The sequence below is a fragment of the Scomber scombrus genome, chromosome 5, assembly GCF_963691925.1.
Source record: "Scomber scombrus chromosome 5, fScoSco1.1, whole genome shotgun sequence".
In the NCBI taxonomy this organism is placed as follows: Eukaryota; Metazoa; Chordata; class Actinopteri; order Scombriformes; family Scombridae; genus Scomber; species Scomber scombrus.
In genome coordinates this window covers 30,711,091-30,733,534 of record NC_084974.1, presented here as the reverse complement: position 1 = coordinate 30,733,534, position 22,444 = coordinate 30,711,091, and positions in this window count along the sequence as shown.

Below are 22,444 nucleotides of genomic sequence, written 5' to 3'. Positions count from 1 at the left end.
GAGCTAAAATGTTATAGATTTTTTTGGTCTTTTCATTGGATTTGTCGACATATCCGTGAAAAATTAAGAATAACACCAACATCCTTAAAGCTACTTTGGTGGTTTGTGGACTGAATCACAAGAAAACAGAAGGAAAGTGAAGTGTGTAAAGTATAAAGTGCTCATACAAAGACTACTTGTAAAAAAAAAAATACTGAGTTAGTTTAGCCAGTCGTGGTTTTATAGATCTTTTTTCCAGCTGGCGGCAGTGTGAACACATCAGTCCTCATTTGCAAATTAAAACACATTTCCTCTTTATATATATTTTTGTGATTTTGTGAACATTTAATTTTTTTGGCATTCATTGGACGAGTGTAGAAAACATCATAAGTTTGCATTTTCCCCTCACACACACTTAATGGTTCATGGTTCAGACCCGACGGCCAAACAGAAGTACTCAGCCTTTGAAAACAGTTGTATAATATCTTCTTTGGCTCTAAAAGGATCTTTTTGGGAAGAATAAAAAAAAAAACTGATGATGATGATGACCTAAAATATTTAACTGAATGCTTACAAGCTTCAGGCTGTGAGTTTGAATGATGTAAGTCTTTACAAGGTAATGGACGGTCTAACAAAAGATGCTAGACTAAATAAGTATTTTTAAGAAATGTAGGAGCCAAATGGTTTTTTTTGAGCATGACCCACTACAAGGGACTAAAAAGTTGAGATGTAATCAGTCACTGCTGCTTCAATGCTTTATGGACTTCAATGGTTTTTGTGCCATTTGGATGCAACATTCAACAAGCATCACTGTGTTGTTTGAGTATCTGAACTGAATGAGACAGAGAACGATTGAAAAACACCTTGATATCTAACTCGAGAGGAGGCCTTGAAAGGAATTATCTGTGGGTCTGAAACTAAACTCAAGTAGCAAACCCCCAACAGAATAAACCTAACCCTAACCCCTAACCCTAACATGCATCTTTTAGTAGCCAAAGACTGTTTTTTTATCGCTAAAGTCTTTGCAAAAACCTCCAGCTTCAGCCATTTCATTAGGAAAGATAAAGGAGGCGTGTGTGTGTGTGTGTGTGTGTCCCACATGAATTTTGGAAGTGTGACTTATTAGGAAAACATTATAATTGCATTGCACTTCCTGCTGAGATCCTATATTATGTTGCACTTCATTCCCCATTCAATGCACAGTCTAAACCAGACTAATGAGGGTCTTTGGTGTTGATCAGACTATTAACCATCTGTGCCTCTTCCTCTCTCTCTGCCCTTCTCCCTTCACCCCTACAATCTTCTCTTCTTCTCTCTGCAGGAGTTTGGAGGACTAATAGGATGCTGAGTATCTTTCCTCCACGCAACTGTTCTCCACCTTGCTCTCCATGACCTGAGAGCGCCACCACCAGTGGGAGGAACGCAACACCAGATAGAGAGAGAGAGAGAGGAAGAGAGAGGGCCGAAGGCCAGGGAAGGACAGAAGGAACACACTTTTTTTTGTTGTTATTGTTTTGTTTTTCCTTTTCCGAAATGGCGGCGACGGAGGCCAACGCGGCGCCGGTGGTCCAAGAAGACGGGAAAACCCCTGAGAGCAAGCAGGCGGAGGTGGAGCAACCAGCTAAAACTGCCAACGCAAACTCAGAGACTGTCAACAGCGAAGTTGTTGAAAAAGACGGCACAGCTGTCAACAGCGAGGTTGTCGATAAGGATGGCACAGCCGTCAACAGTGAAGTTGTCGATAATAAAGAGACTGTGAATAACGATGCAGCAGCAGCGGAGGAAGGAGCAGAAGCAGCGAGCGGAGAGGAGAAGCCTCAGAGCTCAGAAAACGCCTCCTCTGCCGAGACCAAGTCCTCATTCCTGGGCTCCTTCCTCAACAAGAGCGGTCTGGGGAAGGTGATGGGAGGAAGGAAGAAGAAAGATCATAGCACGGCCGCAGGAGAGGAGAACGCGACCGAGGGAGGGGAGAAAGAGGGAGAGAAAGGAGGAGAGGAAGCTGCAGCTGCTGAGGGAGGAGCAGAGGGAGGTGCAGAAGGAGAGGCGATAGAGAAAACCCCAGAAAATGGAGAGAAGGAGGAGGAGAAGAAGGGAGAGAAGGGCAAACCGGCAGAGGCTAAATCCACAGTCCGGGATCTGATCAGGAAGCCGGTGGCGAGGATGTTCTCCCATCGCAGCACCGAGAAGAAGGACGGTGCCGGCGCTCCATCCCCGAAAAAAGTCAAGGTCCGATCCAGGTCCCTCGACCGACTGGAAGATCCTGAAGCACTTAACAACGCCGCAGACTCCACCGTAGAGGAGGGAGGAGCAGCAGCAGAAGGAGCAGAAGGAGAAGCAGAGGGAGGAGCAGAGGGAGGCGCAGAGGGCGAGCAGAAAGCCTCATCCTCCTCGGCATCCACCAAGCACATGAGGCGCTGGCACTCCTTCAAGAAGCTCATGGCTCAGAAGGCGCACAAGAAGAGCGTAGGAGGAGAGGAGGGGAAGGAAGAGGGAGCGGATGGAGAAGGAGGCGGCGGAGACTCCTCCACGCTGGACTCCAAGGAGTCGGGGCAGAAGAGGTGGAAGCTGAAACGCTCCTGGACCTTCCAGGGTCTGAAGAGGGACTCCTCCATGGTCGGCATCAGCGGAAAGACCAAGACCTCCGACAAAGACTCTGCCGACAACCAGAAGACGGAGGAGGCGGCGGAAGAAGCGGAGGAAGGAGAAGAGGCGAAGGCAGAGGGAGGAGAAGAGGAGGCTAAGACGGAGGGAGGGGAGGAGAAGGAGAAGGCCGAGGGTGGCGAGGCAGCGGCGGCTGCAGGAGGCGGGACGGTGACGCATCACGCCAATGAGATCTGGACCTCCTTTAAGAAGAGAGTCATCCCCAAGTCTAAACGCGCCAACACGGAGTGCGCCCCCACCGGGGAGGAGGATGCAACTGCAGCCCCCGCCTCAGGTGAGACCACTAATACCCAAATCTGACAAAAACACAAAACTGAACTTTCAGCAGGTTTCAAATGCAGATTCTTGTCTTTTTAATCAGCAATGAGTATAGTTGATATTCTCTCCTAAAGTAGTTTATCATGTCCTTCAGTGGCTCCAAACCTTTTAAACCTCAATAAAAGAGCTGTGTATTGTCAGGGTCACATTTGAGATGCTTGATTTCCTCGTTTAAACTTCTCAGATGGTTGAATTTAAGTAAATATTCGAGGCTCAAAGAAGTCAAATGATGTAATATCTTGTAAAAAATGCACACTCGAGAAGAAGAAAGTCAAAAAAATGAACAACAGATGGAACATATTTGTGTACCAGAAGTTGTAAAATGTCAAATTTCATGCATTTATTTAAGAAGCAGTGTTGCAGTTTTAATTGAGCTTTAAATAACAATGACAAAGCCTTCTGTGTGTTATCAGGGGTTTAAAAGAGCAAGTTATGTGAGCGTTTTTTGGGTATTATCCTCCAAAGTGGTTGAAAATGGACACTGTTAAAAAATTCAGAGTCAGAACGCCGACAGCGTGTTCACACTCATTTCATGTCTGTCTGCGGCTCCCCGGACAGGGAAGTTAGTGGCTTGCTAACTCTTGGGGAGGTAATGTAATTGAACATTCTCCCAAATAAAATATTCAACGTCTGATATGAAATTTAAATCAGTCCGTAGCTTCAAGTCAACAGTAAAAGACTAAATTTAGCTCGCTCCTGGCTGTGTCGAGAAAAACGGTACAAAAATACAGAAACCATGGAGCGAAATAGTGAATGTTAGGCTCAGACTTATTGTTTTGTTTTACTGATTTTACCTGGAGGAAATCCATTTAAACTGATTTTCACCTTCATTCCTCCGACACAGCTCAGGAAAAACCTGCAGCAATGGAAAACAAAAACAAATGAGATGCTGATTATACACCACATTCGAAGAAGATAAAAATATAGTAGTTGCTTTATTGCAAATGGTGTTATGAAATAATTCAGTTTGACTGGTGAAGAAAGTGAAACATCTACAGCTAAAGAGAAAAAGAAGAGTGAATATTGATTATTGAACATTCATCAGGACACAAAGGCATGTTCATTTTGGCCCCACATAGGTCAGTTGCAGGCTACATGGGTACTGAGTGGGCATGGGCTTGAACTGGGCAAATTTGGCAGGTCCCACATGGTTTCAGTAACATGGGCCCCACATGTGAAGCCCACATGGGTCTGACTGTATGAGCCCCATAAGGGATATAAGTGGGCATAAACAGGGCAAATTGTGGGGACCATGTTACTGAAACAATATGGGGCATATTGTTTCAGTAACATGGTCCCCACATGTGAAACCCATGTGGGCCGGCTAACTGGGCCCCATTTAAGGTCCATTCTGATCCCACTTAGACCCCATATAGGCAAACATATGGGGTCTACATGGGTCTCACCCAGTTGGATCCCACCTGAAACCCAGTCAGAACCCACTTGAAGCCCACATGGGCAAACACAGGTGGGATCACCATGGAAACTGTGGACAAACCCACTTGGGATCCATATTTGCAGCCCAGATTTAACCCTAATTGGGCCCACATTGGCATGCTGGCTGGGATGTAGCCTTAAACATCATTATACTTAAAATCATGAACCTACCTTTACTGAAATTAGCTGAATCCTGTGAGATCGATCATTAATATTTTTGATTCTTTTTGGAGATAAACATTTTTAAATATACACATTGAAAATATTCATAAAGAAGTTTTAACCCTAAATTTTCTCCTTTCAGGCGAGGAAGGAGCAGCAGAGGAAGGCAAAGACGGCAAGTCGGCCAAGACCAAGCGTTCGCACTTCGGCCGAGCAGTTTCCCTGAAGAACTTCATCATGCGAAAGGGCAAATCCTCCAGCGTGGACCTGGGTGAAGGCACCAAGGAGGAGGAGGAGGCCACGGAGGCAGCAGAAGGAGCAGAGGAAGCGGCCGTCGACGGCGAGGCCGCGACCGAGGAGACCAATGACAAGGATGCACCGGCGGCGGTCGAGAAGACGCCGGTGAAGGAGAACGCCGGGGAGGCGGTGAAGGAGCCGGTGAAGGAGACGGTGAAGGAAGCAGTGAAGGAGGCAGTGAAGGAGGCGGAGAAGACACCGGTCACCACCGCGCCAGTAACCAACGGGGAGAACAACTGCTCCAACGGCACGGCAGACGAGAACGCCACACACAATCACCAGGAGGAGGAGAAGACGACGGGGTGCAGCCCCGTCAAGAAGACCAAGGAGGCAGGAGGAGCGAAAGAGGAGGCCAACGCCAAGATCATCAACACCACGGCGGCTGTGAACAGCGGTGAGTTAGAGCACGCCGACTGGGACTCTGCTGAGCCGCAAAACGGCAGCAGCAGCAGCAAAGAAGGAGATACTAACAACAGACTACCAGCACTAACACAGGGGAGCAGTAAGCTAACTAAAACCAGCTGTCAATCAACTGAGCTAGCGCTAGCGGTATGCAGGGAGGAGGATGAGGAGGAGGAGGAAGATGAGGAGGAGAGGGGAGAGGAAGGGGAGGCAGAGTCTCCACAAAACGGAGGTTGTCACGATGCTGCAGAGTCACGTGACGAGGGAGAGAGAGAGGAGGATGATGAGGAGGAGGAGGAGGAAGAGGAGGAGATGAGAAAGAGAGATCTTCGAGACGCGGCGGTGGCCATCGTTCAGAACGTGATGTCAGCAGCGGCCGACCAATTAGAGAGGGAGCTGTGCGTCGACAACGGTGTAAACGGGTGTCACGACGCCGACACCGACGTTCGATACTGAGAAAACACAAACGAGAGAGAAAAAAAACGCACATTTACACACGTATAACTTGTTCACTTCAACGTGCCAAAGTGTAAAGTTACACATATTAGCACAGACTAGCATGCAACTAGCAAAAACACACGTTACATTCATTTATCTGCATTTTATTTTAGCGGGGAGGGGACGACGTGCTGTTACGTGTGTGCTAATGCGTGGTTAGCCTAGCTTAGCATAAAGACAGGAGACAGAGGGGGAAACAGCAGCTCTATCTCTCATTTCTGACCAACATAAATATATAAAAAAAGATTATTTAAGGAGTATTTTTTATAGCTGGGAATATTTCTTGACAATAAACAGCCGGACGACTTTGATTATTTGTCAAATCTGCACACATGTAGCTTCTAAAACGATTAGCTAGTTATTTTACGACGCCAAAAACAAACCTGAGATGTGTAGAATTTCTGGTTTTCTCAGTCTTTAAATTGACGCTCATTTGATTATTATGATCATACAAAACTATTAAAACCAGCTCTGTACAAATACACATTTAATTGGTAATGAAAAAGTGGATAACACTAAATGTTGCACCATTTGTTTACGTTACACATACATATACACAAGCATGCCACCTTCCTTTTGTTATGTTGGGTGATTGATTGCATGATAAAATAATAATTATTATTATGCAGTGGTTGATCCCAAAAAATCCCTTTAAAGTCATCGTAGTTGTAGTTGTTTTAATATTAAAAGTGTTAGTTTACGTGTACATATCTTATGAGTATTAGAAGAGAGATGAAAAGAGAGAGAGAAGCGTCCTTTCCTTCCCCTTTTAAAAGGAATATTTGTATTTTAATTTCAAGTTTATGAACAGTCACAGTTAAGCAGAAGTCTCACACTTCAGCTGTGAGAGTCAGACTTCATGATTTCACTCCACACACTCTCAAAATCTTCGTCTTTGCTTCCTTCGATGTAAAATTTGTGATTTTTTTAAAGCTTTTTTTGTCAGGTTCAGACAGGTTGAGGCTCCCAAATGTAGCACCGTTTTTTACAGATTGTCAGTGAATGCACCGCTCATCATCTGCATCATTTATTTAGATTTTTACTTCTATTTGGATAAACCTGAGAGACTGGAGTGGGAATAAATCTAAACCCTGATTATAGCGGTAACATGGACTCAGGTGTTGACGAAGAAAAGCCACAGATTTCCAGGGCAGCTACATTTGAAAGGCGGCTGTTCATGAATTTGAATAAATAAATATAAATATCAGATGGCCTGTCACTGTGCAAGCTTACATAAAAACAATCTGTAGCATCAACATGTCAGATTTGATCTTTTCTCTGCTGCAGTTTTTGGTCCATTTTGACCCACAGACATTTATATAACTGAGGAAAATCTGACAATGGAGATAAAACATTACATCTCCTGACATTTTAAAGCTTTTCGTTATCTCGACGCGGTCAATCAATCCGAGCTCTTTTCTTTTATTCCCCCCCAAACGGCAGCGATGCCATCATGGCAGAGGAGTTGGTCATTTAATGGTTAAAAAATGTGGTGCAATGATAATATAAAACTATCTTAATGGTGGGTGTTTTTCTGCTTTCCTTGGCTCTTCTTTATTGGTAAGCTCTATGTCTGATTTATTGGTGTTATGTCCCCGAATATAAAAGTAAATATGGGTACGAGTGGAGTAACTATGATGTCACCAGAGGAAAGATAAAAACAAGGCAAATAAGAGTTGAATAAGCACAAGTTAGGTTTATTTATGCAATAAATAAAGAGCACAATAACACCAAAAGATAACTACTCTATTAAAAAAGGGAGGAAAGTGTAGCTCCGTTAGTAAATTAAGTAGATTAACTAACAAACAAAGCAACACTCAAGAGAGAAGTAAAAAGAACTCAACCTAGTTACCATTTGGATCTTGATATGAACAAGTTATGTGGAATAAAGTGGTAGAAGTAATAAAGTTATAAAGTCTGCACACTGTAGCTCCCAATGCAGGTAAGCAAGGCTCGAAACGTCTTGATGACCCACCTGCATTGGGAGTTACAGTGTCTGAACTTTTCTTCTGCCTTTATAGATCTTGATATGAACGGCTTCATTTAATGGTTGGAAATTGATAATAATGACATGAATCCCACATGACAACCAATGTAACAGGTCCATAACATAAAACACCAATTTAATGTGACCCTACCCAATGCATTATTAGGTGCATCTGGTAAAGAAATGTACATTTAATGGAGTCCTGTGCATGATCGCTTATGCACAGACTCTCCACCTTTCAGATATTAGTTAAACCTCAACTTTAGGTGCTCCAGTACAGAAAGAAAGCACAAACAACCAAACATTGAACTGAAACTAATGTGAAACTGGCATCTGATGCTGCTTTTTTAGCACAGTCACCACTGTATCACAGCTGTAGCACAACTTTGAGCTCTAAAATGATGTTTAATATCACGATTATTCAGGTGACGTGTGAGACCGACGGCTGAACTACACCTACACTCTCTGACATCATCGTCTCAAACTTCTACTTTCTTTCTTTCTTTGCAAATAAAACTAAAGGAAGAAAAATAAAAGTTAACATCCATTTTTTTTTGCACTTTATATTCTCCTTTTCTATGCAGACAAGTCTTCCATTCAGTATTAAGTCACTGCAGCGTTCGGTAATAATTTAATCGTAGAAGTTACTCCTGATGCAGTTCAGTTACAGTTTGAGATTTCAGGTCTTTATTTCTTTCTTTCTTTCTTTCTTTCTTTGTTTCCGTCTTCCACATCAACGCTGAATTAGCCCCAAACTGCTGCTGTGACACCAAAATGACAAAAATCTCAGGTACAATTTTGTTTTGCAAGATTAAGTCTGTCGTCATGGAAACGTCACGATTTTTAGATTAAAAAACAACCTGGTCGTCAAGTTAAATTTGTGATAATTCATTTCTAGTGGATGCTGAAGTGCATGCTGCAAAACTATTTAAATAAACCTGTGATCAGAGTTTAAAGTGCAAAACCTCACGATGCATTAAATCCACCGAAAGCTTCATCGCTGGATCTCGACCTTCGTGTTTCGGCTTCCCTCCGTCGCCACGCTACGCTACGCCTCGCTGCACCGCGTATAGGCAGCTGGCTGCTAGCTCTAACTAGCTTTAGCTTAAATAGTTAGCTCTCTGATTACTGTGGAAGAGAAAAGCTGGTTTTAGCAGACATCAATAGAGTTGAGTCCATCAACGGATTAGCGAGCAAAATCAAAGTGTCACGGAGCCTCTTCAACGAGCCAGATTAACAAGCCTTCTCTCTCTCTCTCTGCCATCTCTCTCTGTTTTTATTCTTCCATCTCTCTCTCGAGGGATAGCGGGGGTCACACAGAAAAGACGTGGTCAGGTTTATTTGATTTCAGGAAGAGAAAAAAATCTTTTCTTCAAGGCACAAAAAAGGACAGTAAAAAAAGAAAAGAGGCACAAATTACAAGTTTACCTTCCTGCTGTAGGGACTAGGGGAGAAAAAAAGGGTGAATAAGGAAAGATAAAGACAGGTAGATGTTTTCCTGTTGGCTGTGATGTGATGATGATCCTTCATTATAATGTGACGACACCTTTCTGTCATATTTTTGTCATGAAACTTGTTGTTTGATGTTGTTTTGTTGTTGTTTTGTTTCGTCTTTAACACGAAAATAACTTAAAACTAACTCGACACTAGAGAGAAAAACATCTGTACTAAACCACTAAACACACATATAACACATAACCCTTTTTATATATGACTGTTTATTATTATTATTATTATTATTATTCATTTTTTCCAAGACCTATTTTTTAATATTTTTTCAATCTCTTCTGTTATCATTTACCAGACAAAAAGGCGGGAAACGTGTGAGGCCACACAAAGAGGATTAGAACTGCCCGGGATTCGCTGAGCAAGGAGCTCTGAGCCCCTTCCCTCCTCATCCTAACTCCTTCCTCCTCCCTCTTCCTCCCTCCTCCTCCCTTCATCCCTCCTTCCTTCCTTCCTTCCTCCTCCCCGAATAAACGGAGAGTAATCACGTGTTTAACAGATCACCACGGTGAGAAAGAGAGAGAGAAGACGAGAGAGAGAGAGATGAGATGCAATTCACGTAGATGAGAAGTGAAATATATTACTTACTCAGAAAGCAATAATTCAAGCCCTTTCTTTTCTTTTTCGCCTCCATCATCCCTCTCTTCATCCCCCCCCCCCCCCCCACACACACACACACACTTTCTTCATCCGTCCGATACATGCAGATAACAAAACATGTACATCCAAAAGTGTTTTTATTATTTTTAATGTTTTTATTTTTTCTTTGCTTTGTCTGTGGGATTTTATATTTGTCTTAACGAGAGAGAAAAAAATGTTTAAGAAAAAAAAGAAAAAGAAAATCGAGACATTCCACCCCTCAAAACTCCCCAAAAACTCCCCCCCTCCCCCCCTTTTCTTCCTCCCTCCTTCCTTCTTTCCTCCCTCCTTTAAACTCCGCTCTCTGTCTCTGCCGACTCTTGTTTGGTGGATTTAAAGAATAAGAACAACAACAACAAATAAAAAAGATTAAAAAAAGTAGAAAAGACTGTTAGTTTTATATCGACGGCCATTTCGGTTTGTAGTCAACCCCTCCCTCTCCCCCTTCCTCCCTCCCTTCCTTCCTCCTTCCTCCAACTCCTCCCATCGTTCCCAGTAGATATTTGACAGTACAGCAGGACCATGTTGCTACAGTATATAAACTGCCCTGAGGACTGCCACTTCCCAACCAACACTGCAATGTCTTCAGCTCTGTGTGTTTAATGTTTTTAGACTGTTATATTGTGTACATGAATTAAAAAAAAAAAAAAAAAAAAAAAATGAAGAAAAAGACAAAGAAGAAAAATCACCATCGAATATTAAAAAAAAAAAAAGTCAAAAATGTTTTTGTTTTTTTTGTTGTTTTCCTGTTCGGTTCAGATTCTCTCTTTTTCTTTTTCTTTTTTTTTGCTGTTTTTTTTCCTCTTTTGTTTTATTTTTTAAAAACACATCTTCTCACTGTTACATGCAGTCTGATGACGATATGCTGTAATTAAAATAAAAAAAGATGATAATAATAATAATAATAATAATGACGACGATGATGATGATGATGATGATGATGATGATGTTTTGTTGGTCCAAGTTTTCACATGTCCGCTAGCAAATTGTCAAGAAAAAAAAAATAGTACAATAAAGACTAAAATCTAACAACTAAACTGCAAAGTCATTGTGGAGGTTTTCTATTTTTATCTGGATGATTGAAGGGTTGTGTGCAGACGGGAGGAGGAGAAGGAGGGAGGAAGGAGGGGAGAGAGGAGGAGGAGAAGAGGGGAGGAGGGAGAAGAGGGGAGGAGAAGGGATGAAAAAAGGGAGGAAAAGGGAAGGAGGAGGAGGAAAAAGGAGGAAAAGGGGAGGAGGAGTGAAGAGGAAGAGCAAGGAGGAAAAGAGAGGAGGAGGAGTGAAGAGGAGGAGGGAGGAAGAGGAAGGAGGAAAAGTGGAGGAGAAGTGAAGAGGAAGAGGAGGAGGAAGGGGGAGGAGGGGTGAAGAGGAAGAGGAGGAAAGAAGAGAGGAGGAGGAAGGAGGGAGGAAAAGAGGAGGAAGGAAAAGAGGAGGAGGAGGAAGGGTGAAGAGGAGGAGGAAGGGTGAAGAGGAGGAGGAGGAGGGGTGAAGAGGAGGAAGATAGAGGAGGAGGAGGGAGGAGGAGGCGTGGTGATGATGATGATGTGGAGGAGGAGGAGAGGTGAAGAGGAGGAGGAGGAAGAGGGGTGAAGAGGAGGAGGGAGGCGGAGGCATGGTGATGATGATGAGGAGGAGGAGGCGGAGGAGTTAGGAGGAGGAGGAGGCGGGGTTATGTGCTGAAACGGGATTGGCCGCTCATTAATCTGGATCAATAATCTCTTTTACGTAATAATAACAGGAGATTTCTTTGTATTAAAGAAGAACTGTGAGAATAATCTGCTTCGTCCATATGTCGCCTCACAGCTCTACAGCAGATTTATTACATATTTATACTTATAGTTTATTTATTACATATTTATATTTATAGTATATTTATTACATATTTATATTTATAGTATATTTATTACATATTTATATTTATAGCATATTTATTACATATCATATTACACATCCCAAAAATATTGAACTTACAATGATTTAAAATAGAAATTAAAATCTCATTTTAGAAGCTGTAAGCTGATTTTAAAGGATTAAAGGTTCATTTCACAATGTTTTAAAAGTCTTAAAACAACAATCAGGAGCCTTAATTAACACTTAAACATGTTTTTTCTTGCTCTAATCATTCCTGTGCCAAAAAATGTATTTAAAGTTGATCTGAAGCTAATATGAAGCTTCAGTTTTGTCCAAATGAGTCAGATTTTTGTTACTATACTTCCACCACAGCTGTTTCACTGTTCATTTGGGCTCCTGAGTGTTTTAAGACAGTCTTTAAAAAACTGTGAACCAGCCCTTTAATTAATTAAGAAACACACAATATGGATGTTTCCTTCTCTGAGCTACAGCAGAAAGACTTGTGTGTGAAATGAAGCATGAAAAGTGGGAATTAGTGTCTCATATTTACTCAGATAATTAAACCCTCCTGTCGTCCTCCCGGGTCAAATTCACCCACATCTCTGTTGACTGTTCCTTCTTTCCTTCCTTCCTCTCTCTTTCTTTAATTTTTCCTTTGATCTTCCCCATCTTCCCTCTTTCTTTACTCCCTCTTCCTTCCTTCCTTCCTTCCTTCCTTCCTTCCTTCCTTCCTTCCTTCCTTCCTTCCTTCCTTCTCTCTGTACTTCTTTCCTCTTTTCCTTCCTCCCTCCCTCCCTCCTTACGCCTTTCCTTCCTTCCTTCCTTCCTTCCTTCCTTCCTTCCTTCCTTCCTTCCTTCCTTCCTTCCTTCCTTCCTTCCTTCCTTCCTTCCTCATCCTTTCCTCCTGTCCTTCCTTGACCTGAGGACAACAGGAGAGTTAAAAGAGCTCAATCATAAGCACAGGAGAAGAGAAGTGTTTTTAACTTAGATTTAGTTCAACATTTCCAGATTCTGGACGAGCGCCAAAGCAAAGCAGAAGTATCGAGATCAAGTCGAACGCTCTGTAAGAGGGGTGCGAGGGGGGCAGGAGGGAGGGGGGGGGCAGAAGGGGGGGGGGGGTATCCAGTCAAAGTGTCCTTGAGCCAAAAACTGACCCTGCCTGCTTAAGTGTAAGCAGATTTGAACGTGAGCTGCTGACACACCTTTTTAAAAGGAACAAAGGAAAACGTTAGATGTTCGGTCACAACGTGTCAGCGACTTTAGAAAAGAGCCGCAGATATTCTGCAGAGGTCAGATGTTTACTGGATGAAATATGAGACTTACAGCTGCTAAAATATGATTGAAACACCAGCAGACCTCCTCCTCCTTAACTTAATGTTTAGTTTCACAAACATTGTAACTCCTCTAAGCAGTGTGTGTGGGCAGAGAGGAAACACATAGAGCTGATATGTGTGTGTGTGTGTTTAGTAATTATCTCATCTGTTTCTGAGTAATAAACAGTTTAGTAATGATGCAGAGTCTTTGATAAGTCAGTAGGATGCATTTTAGGGGTTTAGAGGATGCTCGTGTTTCATGTAGGAGTGTTAAATATGGAAAAGGAGAAGTTAATTTGCAAAATTGAATTAATTTCTCAGATGAATTAATTCATTGTTAAGTCTATAAAATGTCAGAAAAGCTTCAAATTGCCTTTTCTTGTATTATTAACCATTTAAAAAAAACAAAAATATTGATGCTTCAATTATATAAAACAGAGAAAAAGAGCAAATTCTTGTATTTTTAGAAGCCGTAAGCAGATTTTAAATGATTAAAGGTTAAGTTCACAAGCTTTTAAGTATCTTAAAACAACAGTCAGCAGCCCAAATAAACATTAAAGCTGTTTCATTCCTCCTGTTCATACTGATCATTAGAAGATCCCTTCATAATACACTTATGTATTTAAAAGTTTAATCTGAAGCTAATATGAAGCTTCAGTTTTGTCCAAATGAGTCTTCATCTTCATCTTCTATGTTTCAACGTTACAGTGTTTTTAGTAGCAAAGTCTTTTTGTTACTATACTTCCACCACAACTCAACAGGGAAACACTAAGAGGGAATCTGATGCTAAAAACACTGTAAATGTGTCAGATATCACTTGATATGACTAACTCAGACTGATGAAGCTTCACATCTACTTTTAAATGACTTTTTCTGCACTAAATGTGGATTTTATCCTCTATAACTTCCATTAAAACGATCTTTTTTTAGTACCAAAGTCCCTCTTTGTGTGACTATACTTCCACCACAGCTTTGTTTAAGTGTCCATTTGAGCTCCTAAGTGTTTTAAAACAATCTTGAAAAAACTGTGAACCGGCCCTTTAATTCAATTCAGCTCAATTTGACTTAATTTGACTGATTTATTAACAGCCTGCTCATATAAAACTTCTACCTACTATAACTTCCAAATGACTCTAAAACTTCACCGACTAAACCTGGCACTCCCTGCGTCCCTTTCGAGGGTCCACAGACCACATGTTGAGACCCCCTCCGCATCGATAATAGCACACATGTCTAGCCGTCTGTAGAGTATGTGTGTGTGTGTGTGTGTGTGTGTGTGTGTGTGTGTGTGTGTGTGTGGTTGACGATAATTCCCTACTGTCAGTTGAAATCGGCAGCATACTGTCTTGCTGTCGGGCCAAATCTGTGGGATTATCTTATTACAGCCGTAATACCAGAGTACAGTATGCACACACACACACACACACACACATGCATTAACACACACACACACACACACACACACACACACACACACACACACACACACACACACACACACACACACACACACACACACACACACATTGAAACAACCTCCAGAAAACTAATGCTTTGTGGTTGAAAGACGTTTTAATGGGTGACATCGGGGTAATAATGGTGTCAGTTCTGAGTATAAATGACTAGCTAACTAACTCTGAGCTGCTTCTTCATTAAAACTGTATAAAACAGATTTGAAGAGCAGATGGAGGAGAGAAACACGACGTCGGGATAATGATGATAATGTCTGTGCGTTGTTACGGGTTCGTCTTTAGATTCGTCTTCCATCGTTGGGGGAGGGGAGGAAGGAAGGGGAGGAGGGGGAGGAGGGGGGTTGCAGCTGAGGTCAAAGACATAAAGAGGCATGAACAGATGGATTACATTGTCAGGATTACAGCACAAACACACCAGCTGCTAAATATAGAGTTTACACCTACGTAGACTTATATTCCAAGCTTTAGCATCGCATGAAATGAACCCTAATAATGAGTTTTAGAACTTTAGAGCTTCTAGAACCTGATGATGTCATAGAGTACATTTCCCAACAATGTAACAATCTCTGTTCCGATGATGTAATAAATCATTACATCATTGGGTTAACCTTATTTTTGCAGAAGCTAATAATGTAATAATTTCCCAATAATGTAATAAAAACAAACCTTATAACTCAATTGTAATAATGTTTATTACAATATTGGGAAATTATTACATTATTAGGTTCTGTAAAAATAAGTTTAACCCGTTAATGTAAATAAATCATTGGTACAGAGATTGTAACATTATTGGGAAATGCACTTTATTACATCATCAGGTAGGGCTGGGCGATATATTGATATTATATCGATATGCTGATATGTAAAGGAAAGGAAGGACGGAGGAAAGAAGGAAGGAAGGACGGTAGGAGGGAGGGAGGGAGGAAAGAAGGAACAAGGGAGGGAGAAAGGAAAAGAGGAAGGAAGGAAGGAAGGAGGAACGTAGGGGGGAGGAAAGAAAGAGAGAAGGAGGGAGGGAAGAAAGAAGGAAGGGAGGAAGGAAGGAATGAAGGAAGGAAGGAAGGAAAGAAAGAAGGAAGGAAGGAAGGAAGGAAGGAATGATGGAAGGAAGGAAGGAAGGTAGGAGGGAGGGAGGGAGGAAAGAAGGAATTAGGGAGGGAGAAAGGAAAAGAGGAAGGAAGGAAAGAAGGAAGGGAGGAAGGTAGGAGGGAGGAAGGTAGGGGGGAGGAAAGAAAGAGAGATGGAGGGAGGGAAGAAAGAAGGAAGGGAGGAAGGAAAGGAAGGAAGGAAAGAAAGAAGGAAGGAAGGATGAAGGAAGGAAGGAGGGGAGGAGGGAAGAAAAGAAGGAAGGAAGGAAGGAAGGAAGGAAGGAAGGAAGGAAGGAGGAAGGAAGGAAGGAAGGAAGGAAGGAAGGAAGGAAGGAAGGAAGGAAGGAAAGAAGTACCAAAGAAAGGTGTGAGGGCAGTGAACAGCTGACATTCAGGCTCCAGCTGCTCTCATTAGATCACATGACCAGTGGGCAGATGGAGGATTCAGGGTCAAGTTTAAAGACATTTTAAAGCACAGAGAGATAAAATGTCAGAGTTTTTTAATATGAACTGATCCGTCCTGCTGAGCGTGATATTATAATACATTACAGATAGCCTATCTTTTGAAAGAGGGCACATTACGGTCTATTCATGTGGTGTTAGACATGGGGGGCAAAAAATTATCAGTGGGCCGCTATTAAGTACCGTGCTGCTCTTAACTTAATGTGTCTGTATATATAGTGTGTGTGTGTGTAGAGACGACACAAAGCAGCTTAGTGACGCTATATATTCTGCCCCCGAAGCCCCAGAAACCAACCAGAAATCCTCCTCTAGATGATCTGATCCCAGGTCTGCTGTGTGTCAGTGAGTGAAACAGTGCAGTCATGTGATCTATGCATGTTTGAAATAGGTGAAAAAAGCTCAATTCTGACTGAAATCTGCACTTTTTAATGTTTACTACTGTGCAATGTTAGTATTTTAGGTATTTACTACTGATTTCTGTTTAACTGTGCATTATGTATACAGTAGATTTGTTGCTTTAGCAAAGGAAAATGTAACATTAATTAGTAATTATTATTATTATTAATTAAGGTTTCATTCCATTTAAGATTTAACCCTCCTGTTGTCCTCGAGTCAAGGAAGGAAGGGAGGAAGAAGGAAGGAAGGGAGGGAGGACAGACTGAAGGAAGCAAGGGAAGAAGAAGGAAGGAAGGGAGGGAGGAAGGAAGGAAGAAGGAAGGAAAGGAGGAAGGAAGGAGGGAAGGGAAGAAGGAAGGATAGAAGGGAGGAAAGAAGAAGGAAGGAAGGAAAGGAGGGAGGAAGGAAGGAGGGAAGGGAAGAAGGAAGGATGGAAGGGAGGAAGGAAGAAGGGAGGAAGGAAAGGAGGAAGGAAGGAGGGAAGGAAGGAAGGTAGGAAAGAAGGAAGGAGGGAGGGAGGGATAAAGGAAAAGAGGAAAGGAGGAAGGAAGGAAAGAAGGACAGAAGAAAGAAGGAAGGGAGGAAGGAAGGACGGAGGAAAGAAGGAAGGAAGGACGGAGGAAAGAAGGAAGGAAGGAAGGTAGGAGGGAGGGAGGAAAGAAGGAAGGAGGTAGGGAGGGAGAAAGGAAAAGAGGAAGGGAGGAAGGAAGTCAAGAAGGACAGGGGAAAGAATGAAGGGAGGAAGGAAGGACGGAGGAAAGAAGGAAGGAAGTAAGGAAATAGAGAAGGAGGGAAGGAGGGAAGGACGACACGAAAATGCAGGTTCATGTTATTGTTCAAGCCTATTTTTAATCTGTTTTTATCTATTTTTTAATACTTCTAATAAAAACACTGAGAAATAACAGCCTTAGACTTTTGCACAGTACTGTATTTGTATATTTGTCACTTTAAATCTTTGCAATAACAACATTAAACTCAGTTATATTATTACTCAACACCAATTATTACTCTAGTACATAATGTTATGATGATTTAATTATATTTCTTAGATTATTTTAGTTTTTTTCAATCAATCAGTCAATCGATATTTATTCATTCATTCATTACATAGAGCCCAAACCCCTCCCTTATAACATAATAATATTACAAAATTATTACATTAAGACTAATTATATATAGAAGAATACAATGATTGATGCTTGTTGGATGAACAGCATGACTTCATATTGATCCAGACAGGCTGAGGTCAAATCTATCAATAAATAGCCACGAGGCGTCTTCATCATAACTCTCCATAAAAAATGATTTCTTGCAGGAGAAATATCTGATGAAGCAAAGATTCTCGTCTGTGAATCATCTCTCAAGGATTTTAATTGTATTTGTAAGTTCATTATCGTCCAAAAACTATTAAATAAAGTTCTTTCATCACACTGTCTCGCTCACTGCTGTTAGTTTATTTAGAAATGACTGCAAAGACCAACTCATCTGTCTCCTCTCTCTATATTTTCTATTTTCTCTCCCTCCTCCTCCTCTCCTCCTCTCCTCCTCTCCTCCTCTCCTCCTCTCCTCCTCCCTGCTGTTGTGGTTGTATGTCTGTGATTTCCCAGCGGGATGTTGAGTACTAAAACAGAGACTGTATTTATCTTCAGTATAGCTCTGAAGTACACAATGTTTTATGTAATCTGCTCTTTATTTTAAAGATCCTGTGTCTACGAGGAGAACTTCTTTACAGCGGTGTAATCCACTTAAATCTACTTTTTTTAGTGTGTTATAATCGTCAAAATCAATACTGACGATGGCTTTGATAACACACTGCAATGATTCAATGTTTAGAGAAGTAGTTCAGGATGAATGAAGGTTAGTTTAACCAAGTTTTACATCTGAGATCACCAAAAAAATTTCCTTCCTCCCTTTCTTCCTTATGTTCTTATTTCCTTCCTTCCATCTGTCCTTCCTCCTTCTTCCTTCCATCTGTCCTTCCTCCTTCTTCCTTCCATCTGTCCTTCCTTCCATCTGTCCTTCCTTCCTTTCTTCCTTCTGTTCTTCCTTCCTTCCATTTGTCCTTCCTTTTTTCCTTTCTTCATTCCTTCCTCCCTTCCTTCCATCTGTCCTTCCTTCCTTTCTTCCTTCTGTTCTTCCTTCCTTCCATCTGTCCTTCCTTTTTTCCTTTCTTCATTCCTTCCTCCCTTCCTTCCATCTGTCCTTCCTTCCTCCCTTCCTTCTGTCCTTCCTTCCATCTGTCCTTCCTTCCTTCCTTTCTTCTGTTCTTCCTTCCTTCCATCTGTCCTTCCTTTTTTCCTTTCTTCATTCCTTCCTCCCTTCCTTCCATCTGTCCTTCCTTCCATCTGTCCTTCCTTCCTTCTGTCCTTCCTGCCTTTCTTCCTTATGGTCTTTCCTTCCTTCCATCCATCCATCTGTCCTTCCTACCTTCCTTTTTTCCTTCCTTCCTTCCATCTGTCTGTCCTTCCTACCTTTCTTCCCTCCTTCCTTTTGCTTGCCTTCTATCCTTCCCTTCTTATTTCCTTCCTTTCTTCCTTCTTTCCCTCCATCTTTTTAATGATCCGGCCCACATGAGATCAAATTGGTCTGTATGTGGCCCTTGAATGAAAATGAGTTTGACACCTCTGATTTACAGCTTCTACTAAATACAAACTAAACTAAAACTACTTCATCACTTGTTAAACTAACTAACACTAAAACGTTACCTTACTTACTGAGCACATTGTAATTACATTCATGGATAAACATGTGATTTAATGTTTGATTTTATAGCTGCAGACTATTCAAAATGCCACTATGAGTGATTTAATCATCATTGTATTTACTATTCCAGAAAACATCAGAGCAGAAACACACAGATGATAATAATGTATTTTTCCAGGTTTTTTATTATCAACTTCTTATTAACGTACAAAGCAAACAGCACATTATTTCACACAATCAAAGTCTTTTTTTTTAAGGACGACAACAAACAGATGGCGTGATGTGACGAAGACACACAGGTTTTTTTCACCTCGGAGACAAACAAACAAATCACTGATACAAAAAACAAAAAAAATCCCACACTTGTAAGTCTATCAAACTGATGAAAAGCAAAGAAAACAAAGGCTTTTAAATTAATTACTCGACGCTTTCTGAGCAGAACATGAACAATTCAGAGGGAACAGATGTTTAATTCTTGAAACTTCTTCGCCAGATAAATAAATACCGTTCCCTGCTTCCAACACTGAGGCAGATATTTTGGTGTCATGAGTTTTAAATATTATAATAATTAAAATAAATTAATCCTCAAAGACTGACACTTGCATTACTTGGATTTTTACACATCACACAGTCTCGTAAGTACTTGATGTTATGGCTCTGTACTCCTGCACATTGGATTTAAAATGAAGCAGAGACTATGTGGAGGTTAAAAAAAGTGCTGACTCAGTTTTTCATTGTGAAGCTGCTCAAGTCGACACTGGAGTTGCAGCAATTTTAAAAAAAATACACAGTCCTTCCTTCTGCACCACAATTACCAGATCAAGTGTTTTGTGGATTTTGGGGCCTTTCAGTGAGAATTTAACCAAGATATATAACAAACTGTCGGCCTGTTGGATCACAAGAGGCTAGTAAGATCCATGTGAAGTTATTTCATCATCTGATAATGTATCTAAGGGTTTGCATTGAGTCCAACATCGACCACAAGCACTTTACATGCAGATAGTATGAGCTGACATGTCTGACAGATTCAATGCATGGCTGTTTTTTGGATAATATCTGCACAGACGACGGCATCTTCAATCACCAGACTGAGACTTCCAGTAGCATCAGTGACAATAATGACTCAGTACAGCCTTTCCCAGTGTATGAACAGTTAGTTTATAGATGTACGGAAGATTATATGTTGGCAAAAAGCTTCAGAAACCAGCAGGAACTGAACACATCTGTAGTCTGAGAGAGCCATTAGCATTATAATCATCACTTCAGACAACCACTGACCTTCTTAGTCTGAATATATAAAGATTTATAGATGAAAAGATGGACGTAGTGAGGTGTGGCGCCATCTGCAGGTTTACAGTGTAGCTGCTTTGAAGCTCAGAGTTCGACACCATCTTTTTCCATTTGGAGTCAGGAGCTTCTAAATAAGGAGTACGAGGTGTTGTACACTTTGGCTAACGTTAGCTACTTTAGCTAAAGTGTGCTAATAGGGCAGGTATCGTTATCAAGTAACATTAAACTTTGTAAACTCTTAGTTATAGCTTCAAAACAAAGAGTGTTGGGTGTTGCCTTTCACGCTCTGGAAACACGCGCCTCTATCTTGGACCTAAGCGAATGCTAGCTTACTGGGAACACTACATATAACATTAGCAACTGTAGCTTAACTAAAACTGCAAGTATTGTAATCAAGTAACTTTCACTGAGTAAGTTCCTACAAAGAACTACCAAACAAGGAGTGTTGGGTGTTGCCTTTCACGCTCTAGAAACACGCCCCTCTATCTTGGACCAATGCTAATGCTAGCTCACTGGGAACACTGAGGAACACGCATTTGGGCTAAAGTTAGCTAATTAAGCTAAAAGGGCAGGTATCGTAATCAAGTAACATTACATTTAGTCTTAATATTGCGACAATAGTCCAACTCAGTGAGTCCTGGAGCTTCAAAGAGCTGCAGGTGAGCCAACTGTCAATCAACGCTCACTATAAGTCTGCAAATATCTTATTAATGGAGCAATAATTTCCAAAATGAACACCACAACACTTATTAGAGGACCTGAATTTAGAGATTGGGGCCAAAATGACTCATTATTATTAGAGAGAAGTTGAAGCTTTTTGTAATGGGAGTCAGTTGGAGCGTTAAACTGCCGTCAGTGGTGCTAAAAACCTATATTTTATGCATTTATATGAACTAGTTCGACCTCTTCACACATCAAAATGGGACACACGGTTAATCTGATGCAGATTTAATCACCTTTAAATAGAAACCTGAGAGTCAGCACTTTAACCCTGGCATCTTATTTTAAATCCAATGCGCCGAGGTACGGAGAATTATACCACATGGGAAATAGGGACAGCGTATTCATTAATTAAACAACTTTTTCCTTTTCTTTTTTTTCTTTCTTTTTTTAACTACAGGTGTACTGAGCTGATCCACAAAGATTGGGATCAAGCCCGCTCAAGGTCTTAGTGTAATAGATCATTATCGGCTCTCTTCTTCAAGAACCCGATCCGTTCCTGATCCTCTGAATATTGTAAAAGACATCGTTCAACGGAGCTGAGTTGTAGAAAAATACAATATTCATCATTATCTGGAGGAATTTTATATTTTAAAAGGAGGTCAGATGAAAATGTGGTGATTTTTTATCGTGATTTATGCGATTTCGGCCTCAAACCTTCATCGAAAACAGCTGAAAAAAAATGACCCCTGAATGTTTTTTATCTGATGTAGCAGATAACAGCGAGCAGACAGCAGAGAGAAGGAGAGAGTGGACTTTTTCCCTGCAGCTAAACAGGATGATGTATAGAGCGTTTAGTCCATTCAGACAAGTTACTGTCAGCACTTAACGGGCTGGAACACACACACACATGGGAAAGTCTATATGTTCTCACACACACACACACACACACACACACACACACACACACACACACACACACACACACACACACACACAGGATAGTCTATATGTTCTCACACACACACACACACATGGGAAAGTCTATATGTTCTCACACACACACACACACACACACACACACACACACACACCACACACACCACACACACACACACACACACACACACACACACACACACACACACACACACACACACACACACACACACACATAAAGCTGGCTGCTCACTATACAGGCCACTCAGAGCAATTATGGGTGCTGTCATGTGCAAAATAGCACATATGAGACCACAGACAGGAGTAATTTATGTGGGTCAATATTGGTTTTCTTTGTGTCCATGTGGTTTAGTTTAAATTTAA